Source organism: Protopterus annectens, chromosome 14.part0, assembly GCF_019279795.1.
Source record: "Protopterus annectens isolate FY-2018-M chromosome 14.part0, PAN1.0, whole genome shotgun sequence".
Taxonomy (NCBI): Eukaryota; Metazoa; Chordata; order Ceratodontiformes; family Protopteridae; genus Protopterus; species Protopterus annectens.
The window spans coordinates 983,295,420-983,317,871 of record NC_056748.1 but is presented as its reverse complement, the minus strand read 5'-3'; positions in this window follow the sequence as shown (position 1 = coordinate 983,317,871).

Here is a 22,452-nt window from a genome sequence, read left to right as displayed (position 1 = left end):
AAGTTTCCCAGAGCCGTTCAGACTTTGGCATTTGAGGCATTCAAGAGGGTACTCTCTCAAACAAGGGAGAGATCTTCCTTTCTTAGTTGGATCCAATCCTCCCCCATAGGATCTCCCAGGGTTCTACATTATACATTTTTGAGTCCTCTCCTGAGCAACTCACATTAGCGGTTCCTAGGAAACACTGTATAAGAGGAGACACTTTGATTCCCCTGAGGAATCATCCACCACAGACTCTGATTTTGATGAGGGAGAAGGTTCTCCATTTCCCCCTTGAGGACTTCTCATTCAGGGAGATCCTTGAACTCTTCAACAGAAAGGGAGTTGGTCTTGCCATGCACCTTCTTCTGAGGATTTTGTTTTCCTTATGGCTTTTGGCTGTGGTCCATCTTTTTCTTATGTGATACCCCCTGCAGATGAGATGGTGGACCTTATATCATGCCAGTCATAGAAGGAACCTGACAACACAGTTGAACCAATCCCCAAGAAGGCAAATAAGTTGTATTGGCTCCAAAATACCATTCAAACTGGAGCAAGGGCCCAACAGTTTATTCCATGGTAGTGGTGTCAGCCACAAAGAAGGAGCTTACTGAAGAAAACTCCCCTGTCCATCCACTGAATAGAGACTCTCATGCTGTGGACAGATTTGGGAAGTGAGTCTCCACCTCTTCCACTTCTTCGATGAGGGAGCTTAACTGCCCTGCACATTTCACCCATTTTCAAAGGGATTTGGTCAAGGAGAACTCCAGTTCTCTTCCAGGAACCTTATATGTGGAAAAAAAATATATAAAAAATGTACCCAGCCAACAAGGCTAGAGACAAGACACTGTATTAAACGTGAACAATGTAAGCGCTTTCACGATTAACTCATAGCTTCATCAGACAACTCATAATGAATTCAGCCAGCATTTATATTCTAGGTCAACCAATCACTTGTTAAAATAAGCAATCAACATTTAAAAAGACAAAGACAGTATCAAACCACATGTATGAATGAAATAATATACACATTATAAGTTACTGTAAATTAATTACTTATAAACAATATAAATTATATTACATTTTTAAACAGAGAATATATATATATATATATATATATATATATATATATATATATATATATGTAAAAAATGGTTTACCATCAAAAGTTCGGTGTCCACATCTGCGATGCTGCTTCAGCGAACTGCGAACCGTGAAATTCGAAAACTGAAGCGCCGAATGACAAAACCGCACCCCTTTTTTGACCCACGGTAGCGCTTGTTTCGGTGGTGGAGCAATTGGGAATGTCGAAGTTCGATATTCTTACGACATTTAGGGACGTCAGTGTAACGGAATTTGGCTACATGGTGTGCATGTACAGCCATTCGGAAATGTGCCTTCGCACAAATGAATGTATGCCGTAAAAAATATATATGTGTATGTAAAAAATATGTGTGTTTGCATTAAAATGTAATCAGAGGGGGCTGAATAAAGATGGATACTACTTTTTAATGCTGAAGAACCACCAGGCTTAAATTGGACTTTCACACTTAAGCCTTTTTTGAAAGCACGCCCCTTAAAACATTAGTAGTTGTTTTTATTAACACATACACATATATATTTTTTACACATACATATGTTCTATGTATTTATACTGTTTATAGGTAATTAATTTATAGTAACTTATAATGTGTATATTATTTCATTCATACATTGTGGTTTGATACTGCCTTTGTCTTTTTAAATGTTGATTGTTTAATTTTAACAAGTGATTGGTTGACCTAGAACATACATGCTGGTTGAGTTCATTATGAGTTGTCTGATGAAGCGATGAGTTAATCGCAAAAGCGCTTACCTTTGTTCACGTTTAATAAAGTGTCTTGCCTCTAGCCTTGTTGGCTCTACATTTTTTATATATATTTTTTATCACGTTTTGGTTTTGTACCATACTGTATCCTATACCTGTTTATTTTGTTTCTAACCTTATCTGTAGATTAGAAAAAGACTGTTGATTCTCAGTTGGCTGCCCCACTGTCTCTGCCTAATGCATCTATACGTCTTATCTCTAATACCTCAGGGGAGTGTCTGGAGCAGGTGGCACAGGTATTTCCATCATAAGGCATGCCTAGATGCAGCTAAGATATCCTTCGTCAATGCCCCTTATGACAGATCACCCTTGTTTGGTCCAAAAGTTAAAAGAGAACATTTCCAGAAGTGAATAGGATGACAAATCCCTATCTGCAATACAGATCAAATTCTGAAGCCGCCCCAGAAGACCTCCTCCAGAAATTGAAAGGTGGTGAAGAGAATGTGGTTCACAAAATCTCAGGGGGGTTTAATTGACACTTTTGGGAAATAAGCTCCCTGTGCCATATGGGGAAACTCTAAAAATAGGCATTGCCCAAGAGGCAGAGGTGGTCATCAGAGTCAGGGCTTTAGGGGTCCATTCTTTGAGAAGCCCTTTCAGTGCCTCTGAAAAGTTGCCAGACTGTCCTGCTCTGGAGGCATCCCATGGCCTGGACAGCCGTGACTTAAGACAGTTGTGTGCAAGAATAGTTACTCATACTAGACAGTACTTCATTCACTTTCACTCTTCTTACCACCTCAAAAGCGAATTCCCAATGTTCCACTTTCACAAAGGAAATAGAGAAACTTCTTCAAAACTGAGTCATCCAAGAAGTCCCACCAGACCAGTGAGGATCTTGATTTTACTCAAGACTGGATCTAGGTCAGTTAAACAAGTTTCTTGTTTGAACCAAATTCTGTTTAGTCATGGTTCAGTCTATTCTCCCACTGTTGAAGAGAAATGACTGGATGTGCTTGGTAGATCTTCAGTATGTGTACTATCGGATCGAAATGAAAAGGCACTCCAGGAAGTATCTCCGCTTTCTGTCTGGGAGCCAGTCATTATCAGTTCAGAGCTCTGCCCTTTGGAATCACCACAGCCTCCTCCCCAGTGTTTACCAAATGCATGGTAAAAGTAGCAGCTCATCTATGACTGCAGGGATTCTGGGTGTTTCCTTATATAGACAACTGGCTTATAATATCACCATCCAGGGATCTACTCTTTCTTGCCAGAAACTCACTGCTCTGCTTGTTCGAATAATTTGGCATTAAAATAAATCTTCAGAAGTCTAATTTGTAGCCTACTCATTCTCTGGAGTTGATCAAAACTCATTTAGATACAATAACTTTCAATGCAACACTCACTCAGCCATGAATCTCATTCCTTCATTACCAAGCCCAACAGGTTCTGTCATGCAATACGCCACCAGCCAACTTGATTCTCTGACTCCTGGATTCCATGGCTGCCTCTATAACTTTGGTTCCATTCAGCAAGTTTCACATGAGAATACTTCAGTAGATGTTAGCAGTACAGTGGTTGATCAGGTGGCAACCAACATTCTACCCAATCAAAGTGACAAGCATTTGCTTGGAGCACATTAATTGGTGGATAACTTACCCTGTCCTTCCACAGGGATGTCCTTTCATTCTACTGCCCCCCCTCAGGCCACAGTGACTACAAATGCCTCCTTACTGGGGGTGCAATATTTGAGGATGACAGTCTAAGATATATGGTCCCACCTAGAGACCAGTCTTCACATCAATATCTTGGAGATGAGAGTATCCCTGCTAGCATTTTCAGAACTTTCTTTGCTTGGATGTGATTGTGATTCAGACAACATGGCTGTGGTCCTAACAACAGGGAGGAACAAGATGTTATCCCTTGTGTCGACAGGCAATGAGAGTTTGACAAATTATCCTCTTACCACTTTCTAGTAGCAGTGCACATCCTTAGGACATCAATCGTTCTTGCGGACATTTATTTATTTATTATTTATTTGCAGTTTGATTACCGGGGAAGTCCACTGGGCCGAATTGACCCATTTTCAGTGGAGGCCTGGGGAGAAAAGCTCCAAGATGCATTATACAATTTAGATACAACTGATAGTTAATATTAAAGATAATATTATGTAGAATAGTTACTCATAAATGCATTCAATATCATGCATAGTTAACAAACTCATTAAGCTTGAAGGTAGGGATCATACAGTTTCATTTGAGGAAAACAGATATGTGCTAGGTGTGGAAACAGTTTACATACAAACCTTTTAAGAACATTTAAATATGCTTTACATGCACACATCAACAGTAGAATGCTATTTACAATATTTACAAGGTTGGGCTGTGTGAGGGTAGCTGTAGGAGTTGTTGAGAGCTTAGACAGAAGCTATAGAAATTGTTGAGAGCTTAGATAGACTCATAGAAAGATAACTATGAGAGTTGTAGAGCTTGGGAGCCAGAACAAGAACTCCCTTGGATTAGGTTGGGTGAAGGCAGGTACATTTCCATTTAGTGGACAGGTGTTTGAATAGTTGGGTTTTGAAGTTTTCTGAGTTTGGTATGGTTCTTAGTGTGGAGAGAGGGGAATTCCATTTTTTGCCTAGTTAGAAAGATAGGAGAAGTTGGCCAGCCAGACGTTTAGGTTTATGGATAATAAATAAGTTCTGATTTTCAGATCTGAGAGCTCTGTTGGGTATATAAGGGGGAAGGATGTTAGTTAGAGCGGGCCATTTTGTTGGGTGAAATCCGAGTCTATATGCAGTAGTGAGTTGGAGATTGTCTAGGTAGTTTGGGAGGGCAAGCCAATTCAGAGACTGTAGGGTTAGGCAGTGATGGGTGGTATTTTTAGATTTAGAGGCGAATTTAGAGATTTTGTTGTAGCAGTTTTCTAGTTTAGAGGTGATAGAGGAGGACAGGTTGGTTAGGAGAGGGGCTCCGTATAATAAGGAAGGAAGAAGATAAGTCGAGGCCAGAGTTTGCCTGGTAGAGTTGGAGAGGAAACAATTATTCCTATACAGCATACCTAGCTTTTGGTGGGTTTTCTTAACATTTTGTTAAATATGAATATCAAACTTGAGGTGTTCATCTACAGTAATGCCAAATAGTTTGGCAGAGGGGACTACTTCTATAGGTGAGTTGGTTTGACTATAGACTTTGAAGTTGTTTTTGTCATAGGAGAGGGTCTTTGTAGGAGGGAATAGTAGAATCTTTGATTTATTTGCATTGAGAGAGAGGTAGTTTTGGCGCATCCAGTTTTCAGTTGTTGAGAAGGCAGTTTGGGTTGTAGTCAGCAATTCAGAGAGGTTTGAGGCAGAGCTTAAACTCTGAGCTTTGGCCAGCTATGACCCAAATTAAATCAAATCAACTGGACGTATAAGTGAATTTAAGTAAATCTTTATCTGTACTTTTTTCAAATAATACATTTAAATTGATTTATTTGTGTTGCATTGAATACTATCTAGCTGGAAGTTGTGGCTCTATTTTTTCAGTTAATGCTTGTTAGAATTCTTGAATAGTTAGTGATAAGTGGGGGTGTCTGCACTTTTTTCAAATAATACAGCATTTAAATTGATTTATTTTTGTTGCATTTAATACTATCTAACCAAAATTTGTGGCTCTGTTTTTTCAGTTAATGCTTGTTAGAATTCTTGAATAGACAGTGATAAGTGGGGGTATCTGCACTTTTTTTCAAATAATACAGCATGTAAATTAATTTATTTGTGTTGCATTGAATACTATCTAGCTGGAAGTTGTGGCTCTGTTTTTTCAGTTAATGCGTGTTAGAATTCTTGAATAGCCAGTGATAAGTGGGGGAAGTTTACTTCATTGCTATTCGGTTCCTGCCTTATATAAGTGGTACATTTTAGATTATTTTCTGCTTAAACTCTGAGCTTTGGCCAGCAAAGACCTACATGAAATCAAATCAACTGGACGTATAAGTGAATTTAAGTAAATCTTTATCTGCACTTTTTTCAAATAATACAGCATTTAAATTGATTTATTTGTGTTGCATTGAATACTATCTAGCTGGAAGTTGTGGCTCTGTTTTTTCAGTTAATGCTTGTTAGAATTCTTGAATAGCCAGTGATAAGTGGGGGTAGTTTACTTCATTGTTATTCATTTCCTGCCGTATATAAGTGGTACATTTTGGATTATTTTCTGCTTAAAGACTGAGCTTTCACCAGCTAAGACCTACATGAAATCAAATCAACTGACCGTATAAGTGAATTTAAGTAAATCTTTATCTGCACTTTTTTCAAATAATACAGCATTTAAATTGATTTATTTTTGTTGCGTTGAATACTATCTAGCTGGAAGTTGTGGCTTGTTTTTTCAGTTAACGCTTGTTAGAAGTCTTGAATGGCCAGTGATAAGTGGGAGTATCTGCACTTTTTTCAAATAACACAGCATTTAAATTGATTTATTTGTGTTGCATTGAATACTATCTAGCTGGAAGTTGTGGCTCTGTTTTTTCAGTTAATGCTTTTTAGAATTCTTGATCAGCCAGTGATAAGTGGGGGTAGTTTACTTCATTGTTATTTGGTTCCTGCCTTATATAAGTGGTACATTTTGGATTATTTTCTGCTTAAACTCTGATCTTAGGCCAGCTAAGGCCTACATGAAATCAAATGAACTGGACGTATAAGTGAATTTAAGTAAATCTTTATCTGCACTTTTTCAAGTAACACAGCATTTAAATTGATTTATTTGTGTTGCATTGAATACTATCTAGCTGGACGTTGTGTCTCTGTTTTTTTCAGATAATGCTTGTTAGAATTCTTGAATAGCCAGTGATAAGTGGGGGTAGTTTACTTCATTGTTATTTGGTTCCTGCCTTAGATAAGTGGTACATTTTGGATTATTTTCAATTATTTTCTGCTTAAACTCTGAGCTTTGGCCAGCTAAGACCTACATGAAATCAAATCAACTGGACTTATAAGTGAATTTAAGTTAATCTTTATCTGCACTTTTTTCAAACAATACAGGATTTAAATTGATTTATTTGTGTTGCATTGAATACTATGTAGCTGGAAGTTGTGGCTCTTTTTTTCAATTAATGCATGTTAGAATTCTTGAATAGCCAGTGATAAGTGGGGCTATCTGCACTTTTTTTCAAATAACACAGCGTTTAAATTGATTTATTTGTGTTGTATTGAATACTATCTAGCTGGAAGTTGTGGCTCTGTTTTTTCAGTTAATGCTTGTTAGAATTCTTGAATAGCCAGTGATAAGTGGGGGTAGTTTACTTCATTGTTATTCAGTTCCTGCCTTATATAAGTGGTACATTTTGGATTATTTTCTGCTTAAACTCTGAGCTTTGGCCAGCTAAGACCTACATGAAATCAAATCAACTGGACGTACAAGTGAATTTAAGTAAATCTTTATCCGCACTTTTTTCAAACAATACAACATTTAAATTGATTTATTTGTGTTGCATTGAATACTATCTGGTTAGAAGTTGTAGCTCTGTTTTTTCAGTTAATGCTTGTTAGAATTCTTGAATAGACAGTGATAAGTGGGGGTATCTGCACTTTTTTTCAAATAACACAGCATTTAAATTGATTTATTTGTGTTGCATTGAATACTATCTAGCTGGAAGTTGTGGCTCTGTTTTTTCAGTTAATGCTTGTTAGAATTCTTGAATAGCCAGTTTGGGTCAATTCAACTGTCTCTTCAAGAATTCTTGAATAGCCAGTTTGGGTCAATTCCAAAACTCCTTCATCTTCCTCTCTTAAAACCTGGTTGCCTCGTGGATTTGGCGTCTTTTCAGGCTTGTTGGCTGTTGGTGAAGCACCCACCAAGAGGAGAAAATGCTGAGAGAAGAAAGGAGCCACTTTTGAGATTTTAAGTATTTTTCCTCTGTTTATTTGCTAAGTCTTTCTGCATAGCCGCCTATTTTGAGCATTTTCTGGCTTGTTAAATTTGATTTCTGCATTAGTAACTGTATTTAGAGCACAACCTAGAGCTGTTTACTGAATTTCCTGTTTGCAATTATTTTTAAAATCGTTTTTTTCTCAAAACTTGCATTTTATCTGTCTTTGGCCTAGCACTCTTGTGTGGGGTCATTTACTGCACTGTTATAACTTGTTGATACTTGTGAACCTCTGCTATCTCTGAAAAAACAAAAAAACAAAAAAAATCTTGCTTTTTTCCCACTTTTCTGAGATTTAAAAAAGTTCAGTTACAAGCTTGCTGTTCTTGAACTGTTTGTAAGTTTCTGTGTGGCCATTTTTTGCTTGGGCTAAAGGGAAGTCTCTCTGTTGATCAGTGGCAGTGAAAATCATTGAGCAGCCTGCCTGCCTCTGTGGGAGTGGTTACTGATTTGAAACTGTAGTTTTATTGGCCATTTTTGAGTCAATTCCAAAACTCCTTCATCTTCCTCTCTTAAAACCTGGTTGCCTCGTGGTTTTTTCATCTTTTCAGGCTTGTTGGCTGTTGGTGAAGCACCCACCAAGAGGAGAAAATGCTGAGAGAAGAAAGGAGCCACATTTGAGATTTTAAGTATTTTTCCTCTGTTTATTTGCTAAGTTTTTCTGCATAGCCGCCTATTTTGAGCATTTTCTGGCTTGTTAAATTTGATTTCTGCATTCGTAACTGTATTTAGAGCACAACCTAGAGCTGTTTACTGAATTTCCTGTTTGCACTTATTTTTAAAATCATTTTTTTCTCAAAACTTGCATTTTATCTGTCTTTGGCCTAGCACTCTTGTGTGGGGTCATTTACTGCACTGTTATAACTTGTTGATACTTGTGAACCTCTGCTATCTTTGAAAAAACAAAAAAAACAAAAAAATTCTTGCTTTTTTCCCACTTTTCTGAGATTTAAAAAAGTTCATTTACAGGCTTGCTGTTCTTGAACTGTTTGTAAGTTTCTGTGAGGCCATTTTTTAGCTTGGGCTAAAGGGAAGTCTCTCTGTTGATCAGTGGCAGTGAAAAACATTGAGCAGCCTGCCTGCCCCTGTGGGAGTGGTTACTGACTTGAAACTGTAGTTTTATTGGCCATTTTGGTTCAATTCCAAAACTCCTTCATCTTCCTCTCTTAAAACCCTCTTTTGCTCGGTTTTGCGCGTTTTTGTGCATAGCGCAACAGTGGGCAGCGCCGCCTAATTGGGTTTAAACTATTCCTGGCTCCACAAAGTCTGCTCTTCACTTTTTCCCTTAGAACTGCTCTATCTCTCAATTTAAACACCATATTCTCATTCTAAGGCCCTTCACTGGTCCAATTAAGTAATCCTACAAGTTAGCACTATTAAACCAGAAGCACTACTTACTCTTATACTCTCTACGATTACCCTGTCCTATATTGGTCCATCTTAAATTCAGTTTCCCTATTACTCTAGCATGTCCAAAGGTCAAGTCAGTGGTTTCCTCTCCAGTCCAGCTGGTGAATCTGGGAATTTTGAGTCAATGTTACAACTGTCTCATGTACACGGACAACCCTCTCCTCCTCCAAACAGGTTCAAATATATGTGAGAGATGCAACTATTTAGCCAAACTGGAGGCTGAGCTCTCTCATCTCAAAACTGGTGTAACCAGTCAGGAGGAGAAGGTAACCTCACACAACACAATTCCAGTATCACATAGTCCCACCACATCAGCGAACCAAACACATAAATACACAAAACATACTGAGGCTCTAAATAAAAATCTACCTAAGCAACAGAGACCTCCAAAGCAGACATCCAAGCAAATGCTACCTCAAAACAAAACACACACAACACATAACCCACAAAGTCAGTGTGCCAAGCAGCCACAGCCCTTAAGGCTGAATAACACATCTGATACTCTTGTTATAGGTGACTCTATTGTCAGACACACTGACGTCCCGCTCACCAGGCTGAATAAAGAGAAGGTCACGGTGAGCTGTCTGTCGGGTGCTAGGATCCGCCACATAACGCAAGCACTCAGGTCACTCCAAAACAAATACAAATATGACTCAGTCATTGTACATGCTGGTGTGAATGACCTGAGATGTACCTCCCTGGACTACATGAAAAGAGATGTAGAGGAGCTCTCTGATCATGTATCCCAGGCTGGTATGACCCTGACCTTGAGCAGCATCTTACCCTTACCTAGAATGATGCCACAGTACAAAGACAAAATGATTGATTTTAACAATTGGCTAAAATTTTGGTGTCATTCAAAGGGGATCCAGTGTCTGTCAGCCTGGGATGACATGCTCGACAAGCCACGTTGCTTCGCTAGGGACGGCTTGCACCTGTCACCACTGAGCTTTCGGATATTGGCAAAGGCTCTTGCCACCCCCATAGTGCCTTTTTTAGGCAAGGCCCAAAAGTCAAACCTACCCCCATAGACAGCACAAGGAACAAGAAACTAAGGGTAATGCTGCTAAACGCCAGAAGTCTTAACCTCAAGATGCACGCACTCAAAGCTGTCCTCAGTATGGAGAACATCGGTATCTGTGCAGTGACAGAAACCTGGTTCAAGGCTCCAGAGAGCACCCCAGCACTACCAGGCTATACCTCATATCATGCTTTTTGGCCCCAAAACCCGGGCCGAACCACAAAAGGAGGGGGGGTTTCCATATTTATCAAGGATATCCACACCTCCAGGGTAGTGGCATTGCACGAAGTATCGGAGACCAACCATGTGCAACTAACAGTAGGCAAGACTGCTTTTCAGTTTATAGCATCCTACAGACCACCCTCTCAAAGTCAGGAATCCCACTCGGCTTTCCTGAAAACATTGGAGAACATGAAGATCTCTCCGAACACCATTATATTGGGCGACTTCAACTTTCCAAACATTGACTGGGAGCACTACTCAAGCCCCAGCACCTTAGCCCAAAGATTCCTAGAAATTATAAACTCAAATGCTATGGAACAACTAGTCGCCACTCCCACAAGAGGGGACAGCATACTAGACCTGATCATTACCAACATGGGGACTCTATGCTCCACACCAGAAGTATATCCCTCATTGGTAAGATCAGACCATAAATTAATTTCACTGGATGTCCACATCCCGACCCCACCCCCAGCCCAGAAAACCACAGTGAAAAACTTCTCAAAAGTGAACTTCTCAAAACCGAAGTGGAATCCTTCAAGGCCCCAGGGCCAGTGGAAACTATGGTCCAAACTGCAGAAACCTATATAAATGCATTCTACGGACATCTCCAGGAATGCATGGATCATGCTATCCCAAACAAAACCAAGACCCAGTCATCCAAAGGCAGGTGTCCAGTCTGGTGGACCCCTGCCATAAATAAACTGTACAACAGAAGGAGGAAGCTACTACATGATAGAGCAAAATCCCTAATAGGGAAGGCATCTCTGATCAGTACTAGCAAAAAATTACGATCCCTCATAAAATCCTCCAAGGCCAGCTTCGAGAGAAAAATTGCACAGGACACCAAAGACAATCATAAGGCTTTTTTCAGTTATGTTAGAAACCTGGGATGCAACTCCCAGACTTGTTCCGAGTTGATTCTAAATGACAAAAAATACACTGAACCCACAGACATCGCCAATATCCTGGCAGACAGGTTCAGTGCAAACTTCTCCACCCCCTTCCCCCCAAAAGAGCAAGTATCTATCCTGGCAGAGGGCTGCCTCCCAAACATCTCAGATGCTCAGGTGAAGGCTGCCCACTCCAAAGCAAAAAACACTGCTTCCATGGGACCAGATGGCGTCCCAGGTTGCGTCCTACATGAACTCCAAGAGGAACTAATCCCTCAAATAAAACAGCTGTACAATCTCAGCCTCACTACAGGATATGTGCCCACAGAATGGCATACAGCAACAGTGGACCCACTCCACAAAGGTGGAGCCTCTACGGACCCTGGAAACTATTGCCCCGTAAGCCTGACTAGCTTAGTCTGCAAGGCTATGGAGAGGATCATCATGGAGCTCATAAAGAAAGACATTGGGGACCTACAGACACTAGATCCTACCCAATTCAGCTTTGTCAAGGGCAGATCCTGCCTTTTGAACCTGGTTGACCTCTTTGAAACAGTCACCAAAGCCATAGATGAAGGGAAGGTAGTCCACACAGCCTATTTGGACCTTGCAAAGGCATTTGACACAATACCCCACTCGGGCACCATAGATAAGCTATCCAGCTTAAATATAAACCCCTATGTCACTAGATGGGTCGCAAACTGGCTCAAAGACAGAACCCACAGAGTGAGAGTTGCTGGAGCCATGGCAGACTCAAAACTGGTCACAAGTGGCGTCCCACAGGGTTCTGTCCTGCGACCACTCTTGTTCGGTATATACTTTTCCGAGGTACAGGCAAACGTGGGAGGACTATGGCTCACCATGTTCGCAGACGACTGCAAACTGGGCGCCATAATCAACTCTCCAGCTGGCACAAACATCCTTCAAAAAGGTCTCACAGAGACAGATAACTGGTGCCAGCACCATGGTTTAAAGCTAAATGCCAAAAAATGTATAGTCATACCCTTTGGCAAAACAATGTGCCCACAAATTACCACATAGGCGTTAACCCATTAAGTACGGAGAAAGTTATTAGGGACTTGGGGATCCAAGTTGATAGCAATCTCTCCTTTGAAAACCACATTGCCAAAGTGGTTAGAAAGACCATCTACATAGCCCACCTCATCAAGAAGGGTTTCACATCTAGATCAAGAGAGGTAATCGTGCCCCTTTATTCATCCCTCATCAGGCCCATCATAGAATACAATGCCCCTTTTGGGATGTACCTCACCCAACACCTGCAGCATTTAGAAAGACCCCAAAAGTATCTCACCAAGAGGATCAAGGGTCTCAAACAGATGCCATATGCTGCTCGGTTAAAAAAACTCCAGCTCTACTCAGTTGCATACCACCTACTTCAAGGTGATCTATGCCTGACATACAAAGCTATGTCAAATCCAGAATTAATGGACATGCTCCACCTCAGTAAATCTAAATCCCTTAGAGCCACACGCTCGAGGGACTTGAACCTCAGCACAGAAATAAATAGAACTTGCTGGAGGGACAGGTTCATAACCCAGAGGCTCCCTTCGCTCTGGAATAGAATTCCAGTTCATGTGAGGCAGAGCACCTCACTGAATCTCTTCAAGAAGAATCTCGATAAGTGGATGGGGGATCGTATGTTTGTCCCAGGGCTTACTCCCGTGTCACTATTAGACAAAGGCACAGTAAACTAAACCTTAAAAAGGGCACAGTATACTCAAATCAAGGGGTGGCATAAGCCATACAGAATCGGGCTAGGCTTATAATTGCCCCAGGGCAGATAGCCTAGTATGAACCTATGAAGCTATAAGTGGGGGTAGTTTACTTCATTGTTATTCGGTTCCTGCCTTTTATAAGTGGTCCATTTTGGATTATTTTCTGCTTAAACTCTGAGCTTTGGCCAGCTAAGACCTACATGAAGTCAAATCAACTGGACATATAAGTGAATTTAAGTGAATCTTTATCTGCACTTTTTTCAAATAATACAGCATTTAAATTGATTTATTTGTGTTGCATTGAATACTATCTAGCTGGAAGTTGTGGCTCTGTTTTTTCTGTTAACGCTTGTTAGAATTCTTGAACAGCCAGTGATAAGTGGGGGTAGTTTACTTCATTGTTATTCGGTTCCTGCCTTATATAAGTGGTACATTTTGGATTATTTTCTGCTTAAACTCTGACCTTAGGCCAGCTAAGGCCTACATGAAATCAAATGAACTGGATGTATAAGTGAATTTAAGTAAATCTTTATCTGCACTTTTTCAAATAATACAGCATTTAAATTGATTTATTTGCATTGTATTGAATACTATCTAGCTGGAAGTTGTGACTCTGTATTTTCAGTTAATGCTTGTTAGAATTCTTGAATAGACAGTGATAAACGGGGGTATCTGCACTTTTTTTTCAAGTAACACAGCATTTAAATTGATTTATTTGTGTTGCATTGAATACTATCTAGCTGGACGTTGTGTCTCTGTTTTTTTTCAGATAATGCTTGTTAGAATTCTTGAATAGCCAGTGATAAGTGGGGGTAGTTTACTTCATTGTTATTTGGTTCCTGCCTTATATAAGTGGTACATTTTGGATTATTTTCAATTATTTTCTGCTTAAACTCTGAGCTTTGGCCAGCTAAGACCTACATGAAATCAAATCAACTGGACTTATAAGTGAATTTAAGTTAATCTTTATCTGCACTTTTTTCAAACAATACAGTACTTAAATTGATTTATTTATGTTGCATTGAACGCTATGTAGCTGGAAGTTGTGGCTCTTTTTTTCAGTTAATGCATGTTAGAATTCTTGAATAGCCAGTGATAAGTGGGGCTATCTGCACTTTTTTTCAAATAACACAGCATTTAAATTGATTTATTTGTGTTGTATTGAATACTATCTAGCTGGAAGTTGTGGCTCTGTTTTTTTAGTTAATGCTTGTTAGAATTCTTGAATAGCCAGTGATGAGTGGGGGTAGTTTACTTCATTGTTATTCGGTTCCTGCCTTATATAAGTGGTACATTTTGGATTATTTTCTGCTTAAACTCTGAGCTTTGGCCAGCTAAGACCTACATGAAATCAAATCAACTGGACGTACTAGTGAATTTAAGTAAATCTTTTTCAGCACTTTTTTCAAACAATACAACATTTAAATTGATTTATTTGTGTTGCATTGAATACTATCTGGTTGGAAGTTGTAGCTCTGTTTTTTCAGTTAATGCTTGTTAGAATTCTTGAATAGACAGTGATAAGTGGGGGTATCTGCACTTTTTTCAAATAACACAGCATTTAAATTGATTTATTTGTGTTGCATTGAATACTATCTAGCTGGAAGTTGTGGCTCTGTTTTTTCAGTTAATGCTTGTTAGAATTCTTGAATAGCCAGTTTGGGTCAATTCAACTGGCTCTTCAAGAATTCTTGAATAGCCAGTTTGGGTCAATTCCAAAACTCCTTCATCTTCCTCTCTTAAAACCTGGTTGCCTCATGGTTTTGGCGTCTTTTCAGGCTTGTTGGCTGTTGGTGAAGCACCCACCAAGAGGAGAAAACAATGAGAGAAGAAAGGAGCCACTTTTGAGATTTTAAGTATTTTTCCTCTGTTTATTTGCTAAGTCTTTCTGCATAGCCGCCTATTTTGAGCATTTTCTGCCTTGTTAAATTTGATTTCTGCATTAGTAACTGTATTTAGAGAACAACCTAGAGCTGTTTACTGAATTTCCTGTTTGCACTTATTTTTAAAATCGTTTTTTTTTCTCAAAACTTGCATTTTATCTGTCTTTGGCCTAGCACTCTTGTGTGGGGTCATTTACTGTACTGTTATAACTTGTTGATACTTATGAACCTCTGCTATCTCTGAAAAAACAAAAAAAATCTTGCTTTTTTCCCACTTTTCTGAGATTTAAAAAAGTTCAGTTACAGGCTTGCTGTTCTTGAACTGTTTGTAAGTTTCTGTGAGGCCATTCTTTGCTTGGTCTAAAGGGAAGTCTCTCTGTTGATCAGTGGCAGTGAAAAACATTGAGCAGCCTGCCTGCCCCTGTGGGAGTGGTTACTGACTTGAAAGTGTAGTTTTATTGGCCATTTTGGGTCAATTCCAAAACTCCTTCATCTTCCTCTCTTAAAACCTGGTTGCCTCATGGTTTTGGCGTCTTTTCAGGCTTTTTGGCTGTTGGTGAAGCACCCACCAAGAGGAGAAAATACTGAGAGAAGAAAGGAGCCACTTTTGAGATTTTAAGTATTTTTCCTCTGTTTATTTGCTAAGTTTTTCTGCATAGCCACCTATTTTGAGCATTTTCTGGCTTGTTAAATTTGATTTCTGCATTAGTAACTGTATTTAGAGCACAACCTAGAGCTGTTTACTGAATTTCCTGTTTGCACTTATTTTTAAAATCGTTTTTTTCTCAAAACTTGCATTTTATCTGTCTTTGGCCTAGCACTCTTGTGTGGGGTCATGTACTGCACTGTTATAACTTGTTGATACTTGTGAACCTCTGCTATCTTTGAAAAAACAAAAAAACAAAAAAAATCTTGCTTTTTTCCCACTTTTCTAAGATTTAAAAAAGTTCAGTTACAGGCTTGTTGTTCTTGAACTGTTTGTAAGTTTCTGTGAGGCCATTTTTTTGCTTGGGCTAAAGGGAAGTCTCTCTGCTGATCAGTGGCAGTGAAAAACATTGAGCAGCCTGCCTGCCCCTGTGGGAGTGGTTACTGACTTGAAACTGTAGTTTTATTGGCCATTTTGGGTCAATTCCAAAACTCCTTCATCTTCCTCTCTTATAACCCTCTATTGCACGGGTTTGCGCGTTTTTGTGCATAGCGCAACAGTGGGCAGCGCCACCTAATTGGGTTTAAACTATTCCTGACTCCACAAGGTCTGCTCTTCACTTTTTCCCTTAGAACTGCTCTATCTCTCAATTTAAACACCATATTTTCATTCTAAGGCCCTTCACTGGTCCAATTAAGTAATCCTACAAGTTCGCACTATTAAACCAGAAGCACTACTTACTCTTATACTCTCTACGATTACCCTGTCCTCTATTGGTCCGTCTTAAATTCAGTTTCCCTATTACTCTAGCATGTCCAAGGGTGAGTCAGTGGTTTCCTCTCCAGTCCAGCTGGTGAATCTGGGAATTTTGAGGCAATGTTACAACTGTCTCATGTACACGGACAACCCTCTCCTCCTCCAAACAGGTTCAAATATATGTGAGAGATGCAACTATTTAGCCAAACTGGAGGCTGAGCTCTCTCATCTCAAAACTGGTGTAACCAGTCAGGAGGAGAAGGTAACCTCACACAACACAATTCCAGTATCACATAGTCCCACCACATCAGCGAACCAAACACATAAATACACAAAAACATACTCGGAGGCTCTAAATAAAAATCTACCTAAGCAACAGAGACCTCCAAAGCAGACATTCAAGCAAACGCTACCTCAAAACAAAACACACACAACACATAACCCACAAAGTCAGTGTGCCAAGCAGCCACAGCCCTTAAGGCTGAATAACACATCTGATACTCTTGTTATAGGTGACTCTATTGTCAGACACACTGGCGTCCGCTCACCAGGCTGAATAAAGAGAAGGTTACGGTGAGCTGCCTGTCGGGTGCTAGGATCCGCCACATAACGCAAGCACTCAGGTCACTCCAAAGCAAATACAAATATGACTCAGTCATTGTACATGCTGGTGTGAATGACCTGAGACATACCTCCTGGACTACATGAAAAGAGACATAGAGGAGCTCTCTGATCATGTATCCCAGGCTGGTATGACCCTGACCTTGAGCAGCATCTTACCCTCACCTAGAATGATGCCACAGTACAAAGACAAAATGATCGATTTTAACAATTGGCTAAAATTTTGGTGTCATTCAAAGGGGATCCAGTGTCTGTCAGCCTGGGATGACATGCTCGACAAGCCACGTTGCTTAGGGACGGCTTGCACCTGTCACCACTGAGCTTTCGGATATTGGCAAAGGCTCTTGCCACCCCCATAGTGCCTTTTTTAGGCAAGGCCCAAAAGTCAAACCCACCCCCATAGACAGCACAAGGAACAAGAAACTAAGGGTAATGCTGCTAAATGCCAGAAGTCTTAACCTCAAGATGCACGCACTCGAAGCTGGCCTCAGTATGGAGAACATCGATATCTGTGCAGTGACAGAAACCTGGTTCAAGGCTCCAGAGAGCACCCCAGCACTACCAGGCTATACCTCATATCATGCTTTTCGGCCCCAAAACCCGGACCGAACCACAAAAGGAGGGGGAGTTTCCATATTTATCAAGGATATCCACACCTCCAGGTTAGTGGCATTTCATGAAGTATCGGAGACCAACCATGTGCAACTAACAGTGGGCAAGACTGCTTTTCAGTTTATAGCATCCTACAGACCACCCTCTCAAAGTCAGGAATCCCACTCGGCTGTCCTGAAAACATTGGAGAACATGAAGATCTCTCCGCACACCATTATATTGGGCGACTTCAACTACCCAAACATTGACTGGGAGCACTACTCAAGCCCCAGCACCTTAGCCCAAAGATTCCTAGAAATTATAAACTCAAATGCTATGGAACAACTAGTCACCACTCCCACAAGAGGGGACAACATACTAGACCTGATCATTACTAACATGGGGACTCTATGCTCCACACCAGAAGTATATCCCTCATTGGTAAGATCAGACCATAAATTAATTTCACTTGATGTCCACATCCCGACCCCACCCCCAGCCCAGAAAACCACAGTGAAAAACTTCTCAAAAGCGAACTTCTCACTTCTCTAAACTGAAGTGGAATCCTTCAAGGCCCCAGGGCCAGTGGAAACTACAGCCCAAACTGCAGAATCCTATATAAATGCATTCTACGGACATCTCCAGGAATGCATGGATCATGCTATCCCAAACAAAACCAAGACCCAGTCATCCAAAGGCAGGCGTCCAGTCTGGTGGACCCCTGCCATAAATAAACTGTACAACAGAAGGAGGAAGCTACTACATGATAGAGCAAAATCCCTAATAGGGAAGGCATCTCTGATCAGTACTAGCAAAAATTACGATCCCTCATAAAATCCTCCAAGGCCAGCTTCGAGAGAAAAATTGCACAGGACACCAAAGACAATCATAAGGCTTTTTCAGTTATGTTAGGAATCTGGGATGCAACTCCCAGACTTGTTCTGAGTTGATTCTAAACGACAAAAATACACTGAACCCACAGACATCGCCAATATCCTGGCAGACAGGTTCAGTGCAAACTTCTCCACCCCTTCCCCAAAGAGCAAGTATCTATCCGGCAGAGGGCTACCTCCCAAACATCTCAGATGCTCAGGTGAAGGCTGCCTCTCCAAAGCAAAAACACTGCTTCCATGGGACCAGATGGCATCCCAGGTTGCGTCCTACATGAACTCCAAGAGGAACTAATCCCTCAAATAAAACAGCTATACAATCTCAGCCTCACTACAGGATATGTGCCCACAGAATGGCATACAGCAACAGTGGTCCCACTCCACAAAGGTGGAGCCTCTACGGACCCTGGAAACTATCGCCCATAAGCCTGACTAGCTTAGTCTGCAAGGCTATGGAGAGGATCATCATGGAGCTCATAAACAAACACATTGGGGACCTACAGACACTAGATCCTACCCAGTTCGGCTTTGTCAAGGGCAGATCCTGCCTTTTGAACCTGGTTGACTTGTTTGAAACAGTCACCAAAGCCATAGATGAAGGGAAGGTAGTCCACACAGCCTATCTGGACCTTGCAAAGGCATTTCACACAATACCCCACTTGGGCATCATAGATAAGCTATCCAGCTTAAATATAAACCCCTATGTCACAATATGGGTCGCAAACTGGCTCAAAGACAGAACCCACAGAGTGAGAGTTGCTGGAGCCATGTCAGACTCAACACCGGTCACAAGTTGCGTCCCACAGGGTTCTGTCCTGCGACCACTCTTGTTCAGTATATACTTTTCCGAGGTACAGACAAACGTGGGAGGACTATGGCTCACCAAGTTCACAGACGACTGCAAACTGGGTGCCATAATCAACTCTCCAGCTGACACAAACATCCTTCAAAAAGGTCTCACAGAGACAGATAACTGGTGCCAGCACCATGGTTTAAAGCTAAATGCCAAAAAATGTATAGTCATACCCTTTGGCAAAAACAATGTGCCCACAAATTACCACATAGGCGGAAACCCATTAAGTACAGAGAAAGTTATTAGGGACCTGGGGACCCAAGTTGATAGCAATCTCTCCTTTGAAAACCACATTGCCAAAGTGGTTAGAAAGACCTTCTACATAGCCCACCTCATCACAAAGGGTTTCACATCTAGATCAAGAGAGGTAATCGTGCCCCTTTATTCATCCCTCATCAGGCCCATCATACAATACAATGCCCCTTTTGGGATGTACCTTACCCGACACCTGCAGCAATTAGAAAGACCCCAAAAGTATCTCACCAAGAGGATCAAGGGTCTCAAACAGATGCCATATGCTGCTTGGTTAAAAAAACTCCAGCTCTACTCAGTTGCATACCACCTATTCGAGGCGATGTATGCCTGGCATACAAAGCTATGTCAAATCCAGAATTAATGGACATGCTCCACCTCAGTAAATCTAAATCCCTTAGAGCCACACGCTCGAGGGACTTGAACCTCAGCACAGAAATAAATAGAACTTGCTGGAGGGACAGGTTCATAACCCAGAGGCTCCCTTCACTCTGGAATAGAATTCCAGTTCATGTGAGGCAGAGCACCTCACTGAATCTCTTCAAGAAGAATCTCGATAAGTGGATGGGGGATCGTATGTTTGTCCCAGGGATTACTCCCGTGTCACTATTAGACAGAGGCACAGTAAACTAAATCTTAAAAAGGGCACAGTATACTCAAATCAAGGGGTGGCGTAAGCCATACAGAATCGGGCTAGGCTTATAATTGCCCCAGGGCAGATAGCCTAGTATGAACCTATGAACCTATGAAGCTATAAGTGGGGGTAGTTTACTTCATTGTTATTCGGTTCCTGCCTTATATAAGTGGTCCATTTTGGATTATTTTCTGCTTAAACTCTGAGCTTTGGCCACTAAGACCTACATGAAGTCAAATCAACTGGACATATAAGTGAATTTAAGTAAATCTTTATCAGCACTTTTTTCAAACAATACAACATTTAAATTGATTTATTTGTGTTGCATTTAATACTATCTGGTTGGAAGTTGTAGCTCTGTTTTTTCAGTTAATGCTTGTTAGAATTCTTGAATAGCCAGTTTGGGTCAATTCAACTGGCTCTTCAAGAATTCTTGAATAGCCAGTTTGGGTCAATTCCAAAACTCCTTCATCTTCCTCTCTTAAAACCTGGTTGCCTCGTGGTTTTGAAGTCTTTTCAGGCTTGTTGGCTGTTGGTGAAGCACCCACCAAGAGGAGAAAACGTTGAGAGAAGAAAGGAGCCACTTTTGAGATTTTAAGTATTTTTCCTCTGTTTATTTGCTAAGTCTCTCTGCATAGCCGCCTATTTTGAGCATTTTCTGGCTTGATAAATTTGATTTCTGCATTAGTAACTGTATTTAGAGCACAACCTAGAGCTGTTTACTGAATTTCCTGTTTGCACTTATTTTTAAAATCGTTTTTTTCTCAAAACTTGCATTTTATCTGTCTTTGGCCTAACACTTTTGTATGGGGTCATTTACTGCACTGTTATAACTTGTTGATACTTGTGAACCTCTGCTATCTCTGAAAAAACAAAAAACAAAAACATCTTGCTTTTTTCCCACTTTTCTGAGATTTAAAAAAGTTCAGTTACAGGCTTGCTGTTCTTGAACTGTTTGTAAGTTTCTGTGAGGCCATTTTTTGCTTGGGCTAAAGGGAAGTCTCTCTGTTGATCAGTGGCAGTGAAAAACATTGAGCAGCCTGCCTGCCCCTGTGGGAGTGGTTACTGACTTGAAACTGTAGTTTTATTGGCCATTTTGTGTCAATTCCAAAACTCCTTCATCTTCCTCTCTTAAAACCTGGTTGCCTCGTGGTTTTGGCATCTTTTCAGGCTTGTTGGCTGTTGGTGAAGCACCCACCAAGAGGAGAAAATGCTGAGAGAAGAAAGGAGCCACTTTTGAGATTTTAAGTATTTTTCCTCTGTTTATTTGCTAAGTTTTTCTGCATAGCCACCTATTTTGAGCATTTTCTGGCTTGTTAAATTTGATTTCTGCATTAGTAACTGTATTTAGAGCACAACCTAGAGCTGTTTACTGAATTTCCTGTTTGCACTTATTTTTAAAATCGTTTTTATCTCAAAACTTGCATTTTATCTGTCTTTGGCCTAGCACTTTTGTGTGGGGTCATTTACTGCACTGTTATAACTTGTTGATACTTGTGAACCTCTGCTATCTTTGAAAAAACAAAATAAATCTTGCTTTTTTCCCACTTTTCTGAGATTTAAAAAAGTTCAGTTACAGGCTTGCTGTTCTTGAACTGTTTGTAAGTTTCTGTGAGGCCATTTTTTTGCTTGGGCTAAAGGGAAGTCTCTCTGTTGATCAGTGGCAGTGAAAAACATTGAGCAGCCTGCCTGCCCCTGTGGGAGTGGTTACTGACTTGAAACTGTAGTTTTATTGGCCATTTTGGGTCAATTCCAAAACTCCTTCATCTTCCTCTCTTATAACCCTCTTTTGCGTGGGTTTGCGCGTTTTTCTGCATAGCGCAACAGTGGGCAGCGCCGCCTAATTGGGTTTAAACTATTCCTGACTCCACAAAGTCTGCTCTTCACTTTTTCCCTTAGAACTGGTCTATCTCTCAGTTTAAACACCATATTCTCATTCTAAGGCCCTTCACTGGTCCAATTAGGTAATCCTACAAGTTAGCACTATTAAACCAGAAGCACTACTTCTCTTATACTCTCTACGATTACCCTGTCCTCTATTGGTCCGTCTTAAATTCAGTTTTCCTATTACTCTAGCATGTCCAAAGATCAGTCAGTGGTTTCCTCTCCAGTCCAGCTGGTGAATCTGGGAATTTTGAGGCAATGTTACAACTGTCTCATGTACACGGACAACCCTCTCCTCCGCCAAACAGGTTCAACTATATGTGAGAGATGCAACTATTTAGCCAAACTGGAGGCTGAGCTCTCTCATCTCAAAACTGGTGTAACCAGTCAGGAGGAGAAGGTAACCTCACACAACACAATTCCAGTATCACATAGTCCCACCACATCAGCGAACCAAACACATA